Source organism: Pituophis catenifer, unplaced genomic scaffold (assembly GCF_029215685.1).
Source record: "Pituophis catenifer annectens isolate HBS135680 unplaced genomic scaffold, rPitCat1.0.hap2 SCAF_7, whole genome shotgun sequence".
Classification (NCBI taxonomy): domain Eukaryota; kingdom Metazoa; phylum Chordata; class Lepidosauria; order Squamata; family Colubridae; genus Pituophis; species Pituophis catenifer.
The window spans coordinates 32,357,586-32,374,054 of NW_027256887.1; the positions used below are offsets into that span (position 1 = coordinate 32,357,586).

A 16,469-nucleotide genomic window follows, 5' to 3' on the forward strand; every position below is an offset into this window, starting at 1 on the left:
GCACTGGAGCCGCTGGGACTCTGGCTGGGTTGAGGAACTAGGGCGGCGGCTGCAGCCTCTTTTGGCTTCTATTTTCTGTCTCTGGGTTTAATGCTATGCGAGCAACAACGGCAAATATTTGGCTGGGATGCCTTTATTGCTTCTGGTATATCTCCTGAGTGAAATCTCTTATGGCCTGGTTTCTTCTTTTATAGCACTTGGATAATCTTCCTTGTTATTTTTCCTTTTATACACTGCTACATTTCATTAATTGATCACATGGACTGATTTTTATTCCACTTGCATAGTCATTCCGTTAATTTCTTTATTATGTCAGGATTTCTGTGTCCAAGTCATCTGTGCCATGTGTGAATGCAGTTAGAATCCTTGGCAGAATTAACCACCTGATTGTAGTTCAGCTAATACAGTTCATCTGTAATTTTAGCCCTTGCAAGTAACATATTCCCTTTTATGATGAGACAACTGTCCCCTTTGACATTGCCTTGTTTTGTGAGCTTTTTCACTGACAAAATATTACTATTAAGGGACACACAGTACATTTTTCACAAGTATCTTTCTGATGACACTCTGAGAAATAGGACAGTAAAGAAAACTTTGTATTCCTTCTGATTCTGTTATTTGCCCGCTAGCTGTGGTGATTTTTTCTGTTTTATTCTGGTCAAGATGAAGAAAGTAAGTGTTATGTCCTTATAAGGACATCCGCCGGGGATTGGCTAATCCACCGGCGGGAGATTCAAACAACTGTCATTGGACGGCTGAGTCTGCCGAAGCGTATAAAAGAGCTCCGGCAGCACAGCCATCCGTCTTCATTCAGAGCTGAAATAAAGGTACTGAATGGACCAGAGCTGGTCGCGTCTTCCTTTCCCTGCGCCGATCTAACAGTAAGGTCTGTCATTTGTCATGTGACTTGTAGCTCCTGAATCAACACATCATGCCTGCAAAGATAAGATGCAACCTTTGGATGGAAGAACACATTTATTATCTGAAGTGAAATCAGTTTCTTCCTTCACACTTTTGGTTTTTTGTAGCTTATGCATGTAGTAAGCCCCCCTCCCTAGATTAAAATATTCTTTATTCTTAATATTAAAAAGGATAGAATATTTCCCCTAAAAGAGAAAAATTGTAAGAAAGGTAGAAAACAGCCCCAATCTTTCTGCTATAGGAAAAGAACCTCAAGCAGAAGCTTGAAGAGGCTGATCTTTAGGAATGGAGATTTTGTACCTATTCAGAAAGACTGGGCCAATCTTTCATAAGCAGACTCCAAATAAGCAACACAATAGGCAAGTCAAAGATAACAAGATTCGTTCAGAGAAACACCTAGGATTTGCATTTCCTCTTTTGCTTGTAGAGTCAGCCATGACCCCTACATGACCCCATAGGAATCTGGCAACAGCCATTAAAATATTGAAGGACGTACTCTTGCACAGTGTAGGAAGAAAAATCCATCTGGTTCAGTTCCAAACTGGGAGAAATGTGCTGGAAATAAAATGGAGGGTGATTGGAAAGAAAGTTTATTGATGAGCAGAACCAGCAACAACATGTGGTTCTGGGGCAGCTGACAAATTAGTTTGATGAGTGCAAGGAGTTTTATAGTTTCTAAAATGCTGCAGGAATTGTGCAATGTGGTGAGCCTGGTGTCTTGCTATTCTAAGGGTGGTGCAATAATCCTATTATGTCCTAAAAATTCACATCCTGTCCTTAGAATATGGGTGGGGGAAGGATGTAAATTTTAATCCCATCACTGGAGGTGAAGGTATTTTATTTGTGAATAGGCTGGCCCAAGGATTTCTTATTGGGCCCAAAATCTCCATCGCTAAAGATTTGTGCTGGAGGCTGTTTTAACTATGCAGGAAATTGGGGCTGCCTTCTGCCTCTAAGAGCAAGTTTAATATAATATTCTGCCTCTTTTAATATTCCCCAAAATATTTCATTCTTCTGGGGGGAGGGAGGGGGGCTTCCCACAACAGGAACAAGCATCTCAATCACAAAACCCCAAAGAACGTTTAAAAGCCCACCTACTCTCAATCCCATTTTGTCAACCACCCCAAAAACATGCTGCTGTCACTAGTTTCTTGCTACCAAATAAACAGAGGCTTGCTTTCCTGCAGCCTGCCTACATTTATTTCCAGCACCTTTCTCCCAACTTGGAGTTGGACCGGATTTTATTCTTCCAACATGCATTCTAGCTTTCCAAATTCTGCAATCTTTTCACAATTATAATAAAACAAGGCCTCAAAATTTTAGTCTTCTGGAAGAAGAAGCCATGTGGCCAGGAAGGCAGGGCAGAGAAGTTGGCTGTTCTACTACCGAAAATAAAATGCCATACATTTTTGTGTTAAAGGCGCCAAACTATCCCTTTACAGAAACTGTCCTCAGCTCCAGAACCGCAGCAACAACCTCGACCTGCCTGCTAGCCACGCCTCTTTTCCCTACGCAATAATCAGAAGTAGACCCAGCGACGCAGCGTCCAGTTTACAGTTGACAAGCGGCACCTCGTGATTTCTCCATTTGATTCCTGTCACTAGCCAATCCTGGGTATTTCCGGACGCGTTTTCTACCTTGCTGAGCGGAGCGCGGCGGGGAGGCGAAAAGGACGTGGTCGGGGATTTCGGCCGTTTGCATTTAACGTGTCTGAAAGGCAAGAGGTTGGGACTGAGTGTTTTATTTGTTTTTCCAATGTGAACCACCCAACCCGAGTAAGCAAGAAGGCAAAAGCTATAGTTGCTGACTCGTACGGATGAAAACGTTTAAATAATATTTTAAACTATGCTGGCTGGGTTTCCTTATTGTGCAAACCTGTGAGGAGATAGGTGCTTCTGGTTTAGTAAACGCCTGATAATGGAGAAAAAAGTTCCTCAGCATGCATAGAACACATTTCTTAAACCATGGAATGTCTGCAGTTTCCTTCACATTTTGAATAAAGGAGCAAGACTAAATTTTCAGAACAAATAATAAGAATTTTCGTTCCCTCTTTGCGGAAAAAGGTATAGTACTGTTACGTTCTGATTTCTATTTTGGAGGGTTAAACTTTCAAACTTGCAAAAATAGGTTAAAAAGACTTACACTTTCCATACTTACCATAAAATAAACAAACCTTTGAAATTATTGAAGAAAATGGTGATTTCATTCATATATTTCAGTCATACACATATTTGTAATTTTTGAATTACACTACAAAATGCCTTGGACTATCTCCCAGTTGGGTGGTATTTAAATACACAAAAGCATAAGCATGCTATTTTGTAGTTGTTAAATCCAATACTTCCGGACTGTAACCCCTTCGTGTTTAGGTTGCACAAGTATTTTGTATTTTTTGCCTTCAGCGGCATTTTTTGCTTTTGTGCAAAAGCATGATAGATGCTTTTTTTTCCCTGTAAAGGAATTGTGCCCTTCTAAGATTTAGCCATTATAAATTGTAATATTATTTTAAATAAATAATAGCTCTAAGGTAATTCTACACATAAAAGTTCTATGACTGGATTTGCACTTTTGCTAAACTATATTTTAATTATAGTTTATTAAGTTAGCCATTATTTGTGTTTTTTATATAATATGTGAAACTGAGATTGTAAGTAGTCAATATGCCTTTCAGCTTATTTTTGAAGCCACTGGAATTCCTTACTGACAAAATGTGTCATTGTTACTATTTGAACACAATTTTGCTTATTTAAAAAAATGCATTAAGTCTCTGATAGTGATACTTTAAAGTCCCTAAATTGATTTAAATCTCTAATAAAAGACTGAAATTGTTGTTTCTTGAAAGGAAAAAATGCTCCTATATGAAGCAAAATCTGCAGTATAGCTTAGCATGTTTGAATTAAACCAGGCTTTCGTTGTTATTATTATTATTGATGAGACTGACTAGTGCACAGTAGGAAAGTAAAGCTTTTTCTAGTTTGGTAGCAGATAGCTGTAAAACACCAACATAGCACAGTAAAAAGAGAAGAAAACATAATTGGCCATAACCAATTGTCAAACCATTACCTCATATTATTTTGGGTTTTAACCCAACTCTCTCAGCCAGGTGGGGACATCTAGAATTGTTATACAACTTGTCACATCCCAATACAATTTACATATTTCAATATGCCAAAATATTCTTTTTCCCTACTTTTTTATCTTGTCTTAATACCTTCTATACTTATTATATAAACAGTATCACCATCCGCCCTTCAAATCCTAATTTCTTAACATTATTTCAATTAATTATCTTATCCATTGTTAATCATACATATTCTCTTTTAACTTTCATATTAGTTCATTCTTCATCCTAACAAGTTTGAGTATACTCGGGGTTGCCCTTCTACCATTCCATCTCCCTTAGTTTAAAACAATCTTTCTTCTCCTTCTCCTCTTTCCCTTCCCTCCCTTCTTCTATCCTTTTCTACTTTCTTCTTTCCTCCTCTCCTTCCCCTTCCTTTTCCCCACTCCTCCTTTCTTCCTCCCTTTCTGACCTTCTCTCCTACTCTTGTTTCCCCTCCCTTTCTTCCTCTCCTTTTCCCTTTCTTCTGCTTCTTCCTCTCTTCTCCCTTCCTATCTATCTCTCTATTCCTCTTTCCAGTCTCTCTCCATTGTTGTATTCATTTTCAATTCAATATTTTCCAAAATGGTATCCGAGCAACCCTGATTTTTTCTCCATTTATTGAATATGTTTCTCAAAATCCCCATCACATTTTTTGGTTATTAACAATGTATTTCATCTTATTCCATTCTTACATTGAAACCCTTTAACTTAATTAACCTTCCACCTCTTATTTTCCTTAATTCCTAATTTCTTATTCTAAAATCAACTAATTATTTTATTTCCTCATTTAAACATTTTTTTCTAAATCCCCATCACGCTTTTTAACATTTCAATTTTATATCTTAATTTCAGTTATTTTCATAGTTAAACCAGATTACATTTCATTTTACATCTGCTCAGGGTGGATAAAAATCAATGATTTTTTTAAAAAAAATCAAAAAAATTGGATTTTTTTTATTTAAATCGGATTTTTTTTTATTTTTATCGAATTTATTTTAATAAAAAACTTTTGGGGTAAAAATCTATCGTAAGATAGTTTTCTATTTAAGATACATAAATTAGTTTATTCAGCATGAAATGGAGCTTAGTTAAGTAGCATGAGGCTGTATATTCTGCAACACTGGGACTATCGGTGAGTCAACAGCGGGTCAAAGGAGTAGCAGAGATTACAGTTGCCCTTTAAAAATTATGATTTAAAGCAAGTTGATTTAAATCAAGCCTTTTTTACTAGTGATTTAAATCATGATTTAAATCATGATTTAAATCGACTCGATTTAAATCAAATGCACTCTGTATCTGCTGATCCATTTTACAATAAACAATATACTTCATCTTGTTTGTTTCTTACATATAATTTCTACTATTAACACAGTTCCCTTAAATCAACTAATATATGCTTTATTTCCCTTCTCTCCATTATTCTTCCCCTTTTAACCATTTTCTTTTGGTCTCTCCAAAATTACACTTCTTAATATTTTTCTCCCTTTGTCCCATCTTTATCTTATCTTATTCTTATTCTTTTTCTTCTTATATTCATTGTATCTTTTCTCCTGAATCCTTTCTCTAACTTTTAAGACTGTTACTCTCATAATTCTCCCCCTGTTTTTACCCAGTCTTTTCCCATTTCCTTCTCTTCCCTTCTTTTTTGGGAGATATTCCCCCCTATCCATTTTTCTTTGAAACTGTAAATCCCAGTGTAATTATCTTTTTATCTTCAATTATTTTCCCTTCAACATTGTAGTCTTTCTTCTCATTTATATTCTCTTTTCCCTTTTTTTGTGTATTCTAACCAGGCTTCTGCTTCTTTATTACCCTTGAATGCTTCACGCACATTTTTAAGCATCTCTATTAATTCCTCATACTCCCAATGCTCCATATTGTCAATTCAATTTTTTTTTAATATTTTAATTTATGTTTAATTAAGATTCAAGTCCATGTAGCCTCTCTTTTTTATTTCCAAATAATATCCAGTTCAAATATTTATCTAGTTCATTCCAATTTAAAGCTTTGTTATTCTTCACCTCCTTTCAAAGTCAAGACCCAGCTATTTAAAAAGAAACAAATGCTCCGTAAAGTTCCTCACGGTAGTCAAAGTCATTGCTGTTCCTTCAATTTTCAAAGCAATCGTTGCAGTGCTTTCTTTCCACCAGCAGATGTCTCTCTCCAATCCACAATTCCCAAGACAACAAAGTAACACGTTTACAAAAATGTTTTAAATCCACATAAAAAATACGTTCTCTTCAATTTCTTTTCCTTTTATTGTTTTTAATTTCTCCAAATTCCATTTTAAATCCAATTGTAAAATTTTCTTTCTTGTGCTTTGATGTTTTAGCTTCCTCTTTGTTCTTCCTTCCAATATCAAAACTATCACAAATAATTCAAATCTTCATTAAAGAGTGCTTTCCCTCGGTTTTCTTTTTCCTGTATTATTTTTAATTTCTCCAAGTCCAATTTTAAGTCCAGGTAGAAAGTTTTCTTTTTTTGGGCTTTAGTCCTTTAACTTCCTCTTTGTTCTTCTCCCTCCATTAAAATTCCCAAGTGCCAATTAGCTGCTTATTTCCGCACCGAGACCTCTTTTAAGTTTTTTAAAAATTCCTTTTTTACCTGTGAGTTGGCCAATCACTCCCCTGGTACCAATACTCCATTCAAACGTCGCTCCTGCACAAAATCTTCGTCTGGTTGCCCCAGCTCCAGAGTGGTCATTTTAATGGCCACCCCACCGCCGGTTCAAAGAGCTGCCTCTGACCCTTCGAGGAATTTGCCTGTTCCTCTTGGTCGTCCGAGGCACCTCTCTTTCTTTGTCATCCCTACAAGATGGTTCCGGTCTGAAGACCCCCCCGACAATGGTTTGTCTGGCTGGGTTTTCATGAGGCTTGTCAGAGCCCGCTATTTTCCAGCCAGTCTCGCCGTGACGCTTCTGGTTCCCCCTGGATGTGAATATTAGGGCTGTACAACAGAAACTCTTAACAATGCAGGGAACAAGTATAAGACAAATGTTTATTTCATTAAGGCAGATGTACAATATGTCTGCTTTCTAAGTTGCTCTTGGCTCTCTTTGCATTCCTCACAAAGCATGCATTCCTCACAAAGCAAAAGGGATAGATGTACTTGGCCACTTCCAGAAGAAGCCACTTAATTCTGGAAAAAGACCCAGCTAGAGAGGGTTGCTGAATATGTGCTCCCTAGAATACTAAAAATGACTCTTCCAAAATACCCTGTTTCCCCCAAAATAAAACATTCTCTGATAGTAAGCCCAATTGGGCTTTTGAGTACATAGCAATAAGGCCAAGCGCTTATTTCAGGGGTCAAAAAAATATAAGACAGAGTCTTATTTTCAGGGAAACACGGTATTTGCTCATCTCTAATGAGTATAAGAGTTCAACCCATCTATCTTCAGTGTTTCATACCTAGCACTACAGAAGTATGTAAAGTAAGTGCTATCCATTGATGCTGAAAGTTTCAGAGCTAAAGAACTCCCAATAGCAATCTTGTATATTTACCACAGTAGTAATCTATGCTCTTCAATCTTTATGTAAAAACAAAGCAAACCTCCAACTCCTTGATCACAATTGAATGGAGTAATTGAACTTTTTTTTTAAAAAAATACATGTTAAATGTTCACATATCTACTTTGGCTAGATCTTGTTGTGGCCCGCCAGCGGTCTGCGCAGATCGTGGCTGATCCCGACGAAGAGGAGGCTGGTGTAGTGTCACGCCAGCAGCCTGCGCAGCCAGCGCTCACGTTGGGCAGCGAGGAGGCTGAAGAGGATGTGGTGCCAGAGGCAGAGACTCAGCCAGGGCCTTCAGAACCTCCAGAGGTTCCTTCAAGTGGAGAGAGCGAAATGGAGGAGCCTCTTCTCAATGCTCGAGCACGCAGGGCTGCCAAAAGGCAAGAGTGGCTACTCAGGAGGAAGAGGTCTACTTGAGAGTAGGGCTTGAGGATAATTGGCCACTCCCTTAGCCTATTTAAGTCGCACGCAGCTAGTGCTTTCTTGCTGGAAACAACTCGTATTTTATTATCAGAGTATTTTGGTTTATCATATCTTGTTTTCTGGGCTGGTTGCCAACCTTTGCCGGTCTTGTTTATTCTTGCTACTTAATAAATTTGATAAGGACCGTTGGTGTGTGTCAATATCTTCAGAAATCCGGAGCTGGGGCAGAATAGATCTCGTATATACAAAGGCCCATAGATTGGAGATTCCAAAAGTTAGAATGTTCCATGTATTTATTTGTATGGAACTAATATACATACAAATATCTGGAACAATCTTTTGGAATCTCCAATCTTCCCTTTGTACATTCAAGATCTAGACTAAGGCCAGTGGTGGTACAGCAAATTCCGGGGCTCCTGGAAAATGCTGATATCTCAGCTGCTTTAGGGTATCCCCAGGGATCATAGCTGTCCTGTAGGGACAGTGAAGAACGGAAGCACAGGCAGGCATGAACAGGGAGGTTGCAAACTCCCTGAAGTGTCTGCATCAGCCTCCGACCCAGCAGCAAAGGAAGACAGTCTTTAGGAGCTGTCAAAAGCCAGACTTGCCACACGTAAGATAAGGGAGAAAAGAACGAGGAGCGTTGGTGAAATGGAGTATTGTTACTGAATGAGTGATTGGCCAACTCATAGGTAAGATGAAGAAACTTTTTTAACTTTAAAAGAGGTCCCAAGCTGAAATAAGCGGGTAATTGGCATCTGGGAATTTAAAGCGAAGGAAAAAAAAAAAAAGAGGAACTTTAAAAATAAAAGCCCTAAAAGGAGAACTAATCACCTGGATTTAAATTGGACTTGGAAGAAATTAAGAATAAATATAAAGAAAAGGAAATTGAGACAAAGCATTTATTTAACAACAAAATTGAAAAACAGAAAGCACTACTTTTGTGGATTTACAATTGATACTTTTGCCTGGGGATTTGTGGATTGGAGAGAGTCATTTGGTGATGGAAAAGAAATATTGCACTTAAACCAACGTGAGAAACCGTATGGGGAATATTTGTTTAAACAGCTGCAGTAAGATTACAAAAAGAACTTTAGATGTACTAAAAGAAGAAGGGATAATCTATACATGGTTTCAGTATGGTCAGCTTCAAGTTAGATGGAGGGAAGATAAAAAAAAATGGTGTTATGCAAAATGAGGAAAATTTGGTGAAACAGATTAGAGATCAAAGTCAGATACATATTAAAAGGTTGTATAATGCTTTATTGGAAATAGATTCAGAAACGGAATTGGTTAAGGATTGTATGATAAAATGGGCACAAAACTTTCAGGAACCAGTGATGATGGAAACATGGGAAAAGATTTGGGTCAGAAATGTTAAATTTACGCAAGCACAAAATTTGAGAGAGAACTTTTATAAAATGTTTTATAGATGGCACTTAGATCCTAAAAAATTATCATGTATGTAGCCGAATTTGCAAGCTAAATGTTGGAGATGTGAATGTGATGATGCAACCTATTATCATATATGGTGGACTTGCAAGAAAATCAAGGCATTTTGGATAAAAATTTGGTGGGTGATGCAGAACATTCTGAAAAAAAGGTTGAAATTTACTCCTCAATTGTTTTTACTGGGTATAACGATGGATTGTACAGTATTAGAGACTAAATTGATTTTGAACTTAATATCAGCAGCAAGGCTGTTGGTAGCGAAATACTGGAAGAAGGACTTTTTGCCTACTATTGAAGAGTGGATATTGAAAGTAACGAATTTAGCAGAAATGGCGAAAATCTCAGCGTATTTGAAGGACTATACACAAGAAAGATACGTATCGGAATGGAGAAGATGGATTGATTATATTCAAAATAAGTATCAGACAAGAAAATATCAAATAGCTTATGAATGAACATTAAGTATTAGAAGTATTATGTTATCTATAGTGGAGTTAAGGTTTCAGGGGGGGATTTGGTAGTCTGAGGATAGATAGGTTAATTTAGCTTATGATTGTTAATTGAAATACCCTGTATTTTGCTCTGGGAAGTCTCGGGGGGGGGGGAGGGAAAGGGTGGGGGGAATATTGGGGGGGGGAATTTTTTTTTTGTAAAACTTTTCAATAAAAAAAAGATTACAAAAAGAACTTGAAATAACTTTGAACTGGGGAGACTTAAAAGGACTATTTGAATTGGATTGAATTGGATACTATTTGGAAAGAAGAAAGAAAACAAAGAAAACATTAAATGGACTTGAATTCTAACTATATATAAGTGAAAATAAAAATAAATTTAAAAGTTATTTCTTTTTAAACTTTGAAAATATGGACAATATGGAAAATATGAGTACAAGGAGTTGAGGGAGATGTTGCAAAAGGTGTGAGAAGCATTTAAGGGAAACGAAGCAGAAGACTGGATAGAATACAAAAAGAAAGAAAGAAAAGATAAATGGGAAGCAAGAATATAATGTGGGAAAGGAAATAATTGAAGGAAAAAATATAGATGATCACACTGAGATTAACAGTGATAAATTAAAAACAAAAAAAGGGAAATATCTCTCAAAAAAGAAGAAAAGAGAAGAAAATGGGAAAAGAGAAGGGGAGAACTAAAAGGGTAATAAAGTTAAAAATTAGAGGAAAGATGCAGGAAGGAGGACATAATAAACACAAGAAGAAGAGGAAGAAAGAAATAAGTGAATGGGAGAAAGGGGAGAAAATATCAAGTGAAATTCAGGAGAGTAAAAGAAAATGGTTAAAAGTGGAAAGAAAAAAAATGTAGTAGAAAGGAATTAAAGCAGTGATATGTTTTTTTTCCAAAAAGTTTTTTTATTTTTTTTAAACAAAAACAACATAAAAACATCATCCTTCCAAACAATCGCAGACAGTGTTTCGATCGGTTAAGATCATTTCGTGCTCTCAAAGAATTTTCAAAGTCACATTATATGGCAAATGTTCTTTCTTCTAGCAAAAAACAGATATTTAAACATTTTATCCAGATTTCATTTCATGTGTAATATTTCATCCCCATGCTTTATTATCTACCCATTGGTAAAATAGCTCCCATATCAAATAATATTGTTTATCTTCTTGTTCTCTTATTTCAAGTGTCAATCTCATTTCAGCACAGTCCAACATTTTCTTAATAATTTCTTCATCAGTAATTCGCTTCTCTCCAATTTTTTGCAAATACAATTCTAGCCGCTGTTAAAATATTCACAATTAAATATTGCAGTTCTTTATTGAATGTCTCTGGTAAGATCCCTAATAAAAATATCTCTGGTTTAAGGTCAATATATCTCTTTGTCATTTTTTCCAACCACGTGTGTATCTTAGTCCAAAATCTCCTTGCGTCTACGCATGTCCACCACATATGGTAATAAGATCCTGGGGTCTGATGGCACTTCAAACACTTCTCCGATTTGTTCTTGAACATTCTAGCTATCCTCGGGGGCAGATGCCAGCTGTAAAACATCTTATTCAAATTCTCCTCATATGCTGTAGACATTGTCATTTTATAATTATGTGACCACAATTTTTGCTATTTCTCTAAGTCAATACCATAACCAAAGTTTTTCCCCCAGCTATCATTGATTTTTTAACTTCTTGTTCTTCCAATTTTACCTCTAGCAAGTACCCATATAACTTTTTAATTATGTGGTCATCAGAGCCCATTAGTATCTTATCCAAAACAGTCAGAACATTATAAATACCTTCTTGTTTGAAATCTTCTCGATATCTAGAAAATATTTGCATATAGGAAAACCAATCCATCTTAAATCCCTGGTCTTCCAGGTCTTGTTTTAGTTTGAATTAACCCTTTTCATCCAATATATCATTATATCTAACAATTTGTTCCCTTTTGAATATCACTGAATATGAAAAAGCTTCAATTGTAGATACCCAGACTGGGACCTTCATATAATGATATTTTTTAATCCTCTCCCAATTCAAAAACAGTGCTTCACGTATCTGATGTCTTCTAAAATACCCGTTTTTTTGGTTCCTTTATACCATAAAAAGGCATGCCACCCCATCAACAAATCATGTCCCTCCAAAGTCAATAGTCTAGTGTTTTTCAATGTTATCCATTCTTTAATCCACATTAAACTAGCTGCTTGATAGTATAGTTCAAAATTAGGTAAACCAAAACCAACTCTCATTTTAGCATCTTGTAACAGCTTAAGTTTTATTCTTGCCTTCTTTCCCGCCAAATGTATTTCATCACCATTTTATTCAAGTCCACAAAGAATTCCTTACCCAGCTTTATCAGAATTGTCTGAAAGAGATACAAAATTTTAGGTAAAATATTCATCTTAATAGTTGTGATCCTGCCAATCAAAGATAATTGCAAATTTTCCCATTTCTCCCAGTCTTGTCCTATCTGTTGCTTAAGCTTATTATAATTATTTTCTTTAAGTGAACTACACCTCGTTGTCAATTGTATCCCCAAATATTTTACCTTATTCGTAATCTGCATATTTGAAATCTCTGTCAATTCTTCTTTTTGCTTTTTCAACATATTTTTAGTCATTATCTTCATCTTCTCTTTATTAATTTTCAAACCAGTTACTTCCCCAAACTCTCCAATGCTTTCTAACAATTTATTGACATTAGTGGTTCTTCAATAATAAAAACCAAGTCATCAGCAAAGGCTTGCAGCTTATATTCTTCTTTTTGTATTTTCATATCTTTTATCTCTTTTTCTTCTCTAATATTTCTATTTAAGACTTCCAGAGTCAATATAAATAATAGTGGGGAGAGTGGGCATCCTTGTCTAGTGCCTTTTTCTATTTCAATAAAGTCAGACAGTTCTCCTCATCGGAAGGAAATGGCAATCAGAGATGGGTAAGGACTCTTCTGTGCAGCATAGGACTGAGTCTGCAGATTTGCATAGCTCCGCCCTCTGCTGGTGATTCCCAGTGTTTCGACTTGGTCTATGCTGGACAGTCGTGTCTTCCTAGACCTGGTCATTCCCTTCACTTTTCACCTCTTTTTGGCTGAACTTTGGATTGGATTTATCGTTTCTCGACTTCTGGACTGTTTTTTGACTTCGATTGAGTGGATTCCGGCGTGAAGGGTCCTTACCCGATCCTGCCGAAGGCCGCGGAGCGGCGGGGGACTGCCGGCCGGCAGATCCCTTGGAGGGGCGGCTAAACACCTTATTACAGCTCCCCTCAGCCTCCCCTGTCATCGGGGGAGCTTCTAGTTGCGTTTTAAAGGCTTTCGCCAAGCAGCTCTGCTAGCACCAAACAGAAGAGCTGGACGCGATCTCTGCCGCTTTTACTGCCAGTGGCTAGCAGTTTGTATTGGCAATGCGTAAGGAAGCGCTCATCCCTTGTTGTCTTGTGTCCTCGCCTCTGTATCGTGGTCAGAGCGATTGGCGACCTCTACGAAATGGGATTCAGCCTCATCAACAGCTAAGTGTTACCGGTGGGCTCATTTACCCGTTTTCAGCCTTTGCGCTATCAGCGGCCATTCCAAGTTGGCGGACACCACGAGGCAGCACCGCGCAGTGCTGGTGGCCAGGGGAGTGAGGCGCAGGCATACCAGTGACCCGGGGGAGGGCACTTCGGGACTACAACCACCTTCTAAAAGAGCCCCAAAGAAGGCCCCAGTTCCCATTGCACCCAAGTCTTCCAGGGAGGAACTCAGGCATCATAAGGCACTGGAAAAAGCTGTTCTCAGGGCCCAGCAGTTACCAGTGGCCATTTTGAGCACTCCTTCAGCCTTACATTCCCCTCAGGAGTTAGCGCCACAACCCAGAAGGGATCTCTCGCTGGATCACCCAACGCCCTGTGGCCTCCGGGCACAGAACCACTTTTTCAAACCTTGCCAAATGCCACTGCCCCTAACACCTCTGGTGTGGACGCACAAGGACTGGCATTACTGGCACCAGCTCCACAGTCCTCCCTTCCACCTTTATTGGATCCACAGGGCATGGCTCCACCTGCCTCATTGGAAGCTATCATAGCTAGAGCGATCCAGCAGGGCTTGGTTCAAGGATTATAGCAGGGTCTTCTCCAGTCCTCGCCTCAGTACGCTCCTGACCAAACGCACCTGCTTCAGTCACAGGAGGACATCTCTGAGTTGCAACACTATTCTCCTGAACATTCTGAGCACGGTTCTATATCTGAGGAGGAAGAGTCCAGGGACCTGGCTCTCTCTGATGACAAAGGTTTGCGACCAGATCAGCCCGCCTTCATTGGGCTCTTTAGGCCCCATCTTTTCAGATCTTTACTTTACAAGGCCCTTGCGGTTACCCACCTTGGCAGCTCAAACTCTTCCAGTGATGGACACCTTGGGGATTCTGACCCGGCTACATCCTTATTCGTTGAGCCTGCAGTCGAAGCTGAGCTGGTCCCGGCCCCAAAACTTTTCACCGATGTCATACAGCGACAATGGTCTCTTCCTGGAGCTGGCCTGGCTCCAAACGGTCTGGATAAGCGCCTCTACCAATCGGCTCCAGCTCTCGACAACATCTTGCAGGTTCCACCTGTGGACGGCCCCATCGCTGCCTTGATATCTGCCTCTTGGGTAACTGGATCACCGGAAGAATATCTACGTCCAGAAGACAAACGGGCCAAAAAGACTCTGATCAAAGCCCACCAGTCAGCGGCCTGGGCCATCTAGAGGCCACGTCGGCATCTTTTTTCAATTGAGCTTCACTCCTTTGGCTCAAACAGCTTCAGGATAGACTGCCTCCTTCTGATACACGCACACATCAGGACTTAAACAAAATTGCGGCAGCCTTGGAATACTCAGCAGATGCCACATTGAACTCAGCTTGCTTCACTGCCAAGACTGTTGGATCTACCATCAGTTCCCGGCATCTTCTCTGGCTCCACCATTGGCAGGCAGATGCCAGGAGCAAATGGCAGTTGGCTTCATCACCCTACTCTGCTGATTCCTTGTTGGGCCCCCCTTGGAACCGCTGTTGGTGGAAACTAGGGATCGTCGCACGGTTTTACAGTCTGTTTCCAGGCACACTGATTCTCGATACTCACGGTCGGCTACAGCCCTTTCGTGCTCCGGACTCTGAATTTTTTTTTTTTATTTTTAAACAAAACTTAAAACATAAAACAATTGTCATCCATTACAATTACAGAAAGTGTATTGATCGGTTATGAATCTTTTGTGCTTAATCCTCTATCCCACATTTTCTTATTCAACAGTTTATTACATTATTATTCTCCTTTACCAATTATTTAACAGTAAATTATCCTCTATAAGGGGAAAAAAAAACCCTTTATATATTTTATTATCTTATCCATTTCATTTCATATTTCATTTCCATTCTTTCTTGTCTAACCATTGATAAAATAAATCCCATATCAAATAATATTGTTTATCTTCTTGTTCCCTAATTTCAAATGTCAATTTACTCATTTCAGCACACTCCAAAATTTTCTTGATAACATCGTCATCCGTGGGTATCTTCTCACCTTTCCAATTTCTAGCAAATACAATTCTAGCTGCCGTTAAAACATTCACAATTAAATATCTCATTTCTCTATTATATATTTCTGGTAAAATCCCCAATAAAAATATATCTGGTTTAAAGTCAATATGTTTCTTTGTCATTTTTTCCAACCACCTGTGGATTTTTGTCCAATATCTTTTAGCTTTTGCACATGTCCACCACATATGGTAATATGAGCCCGGAGACTGATGACACTTCCAACATTTTTCCAATTTGTTCTTGTACATTCTGGCTATTCTCGCCGGGGGTAGATGCCACCTGTAAACATCTTATACAAGTTTTCCTTATATGCTGTTGACATTGTCATTTTATAATTCTGTGACCATAATTTTTCCCATTTCTCTAAGTCAATCCCATGACCCACATTTTTCCCCCATGTAATAATTGTTTCTTTAACTTGTTCTTCTGCCAATTTTACTTCTAATAAATGGCTATACAATTTTTTAATCACATGGTCATCAGAACCTATTAAAATTTTATCTAAGTTTGTCAAGGTGCTATAAAAACCCTCCTTTTTAGAATCTTCATCATATCTAGACTGTATTTGCATATATGAAAACCAATCCATTTCAAGCTCTTGTTCTTCTAATTCTTGCTTCGATTTAAGTTCGATTTAAGAGGGGGGACGGGGCTGGCGTCGCAACGAGACAGCGGGAAGTTTTCGGGGCTCCGGAACTACCGCTGATATCTCCACCGCGGGACGATCCAAATTGGATCTCACTGTCCTGTTGAGACAGTGTTAGAGGAGGGCACATTCTGTTGATCCCAGGGACACCGCAAAGTCCCTGGTTGATCCAGGAGAAGTTCTTTTTTCCGGCGTTGAAGAGGCAGCCATTAAGCTGCTGAAGTTGGGACAGCCCCGAACGGAAGAGAATGAGTGAAAGTGTTACGATCTGGTTAGAGTTTTTTCTAATTTGATTTTACAAATACCCTGAAGAGCAAATGCAACTAGGATTTAATATAGAAGTAATTTAGCGGCGGAATTGAGCCTGAATTTAAGTTAATTTTCCTAAAATATAAACTATTCCTATGTGTGGATATCT

General features: G+C 38.4%; 1 protein-coding gene across 4 annotated transcripts in view; it reads left to right on the forward strand.

Moving 5' to 3' along the window:
* The first annotated feature begins 2,544 nt into the window (after positions 1-2,544).
* The window catches only part of IMMP2L (inner mitochondrial membrane peptidase subunit 2), a 597,632-nt gene continuing 583,707 nt past the window's right edge, over positions 2,545-16,469 (forward strand). For 3 of the 4 annotated variants that reach the window (XM_070947097.1, XM_070947099.1, XM_070947100.1), the window contains exon 1: positions 2,545-2,645. The gene's annotated coding sequence lies outside the window, so the exon portion shown is untranslated. Of the gene's footprint in view, positions 2,646-2,931; positions 2,985-16,469 lie in introns of those variants that run through there. The other variant, XM_070947098.1, reaches the window with a different exon arrangement.